The following is an 823-nucleotide window of genomic DNA, read 5'->3' on the forward strand; positions in this document are numbered from 1 at the left end:
AATCTATTATTTTGAATTACATAGTAATATGTTTTGTGACATAAGTGAAACAATACAATAAATAATATATGTATGCAGGGTGATCATCTCTCCCAAATCCCCCTCCACTTTGACAACCACATGTAACCTGTGTGAAAAGCCTCTGGTAATACTCTTCAATTCTTTTTGTTCTTTCAATGTATATAAGCATAAATTCACATACAGAGATACATTAATGCTTAACTGATTTTAAAATTAATATATAATCATACTATACATCTTGTTCTGCACCTGATTAATTTTAATTAACAGTATATCAAGGACATGCCTACAATTTCATATATATATCACTCATATTATATAAAGTCTCAAATAACTTTAAAAAAAGAAGGGGTAGGCTGGGTGCGATGGTTCAAGTCTATAATCCCAGCACTTTGGGAGGTCGAGGCGAGAGGATTGCCTGAGCTCAGGGGGCAACTTGGCAAGATCTTTTGACAAATCAAAAAATTAGCGGGGCATAGTAGTGCGTGCCTATAGTTCCAACTACTTGGAAGACTGAGGCAGAAGGATAGCCCGAGCACAGCAGGTCAAGGCTGTGGTGACAGAGTAAGACTCCTACTTAAAAAGAAAGAAAGAAGGGATAAACGCTGTGAATAGGAAATTCAAAGAAGTGTAAATGTAAATACAAAAGGCAAAAGTAAATACAAAATAAACAAAAAATTATCAAATTCATTGGAAATAAGGAAAATGCAAATTAATGTAACTAGACATAGCTTTATATCCAAAAGACTGGCAAATATTTAAATGAATTAAGATGCCTGTCAAAAATGAAAACCCAGGAAAA

The sequence above is a fragment of the Carlito syrichta genome, unplaced genomic scaffold (assembly GCF_000164805.1).
Source record: "Carlito syrichta isolate Samal-C Ts95f unplaced genomic scaffold, Tarsius_syrichta-2.0.1 Scaffold305687, whole genome shotgun sequence".
Lineage (NCBI taxonomy): Eukaryota > Metazoa > Chordata > Mammalia > Primates > Tarsiidae > Carlito > Carlito syrichta.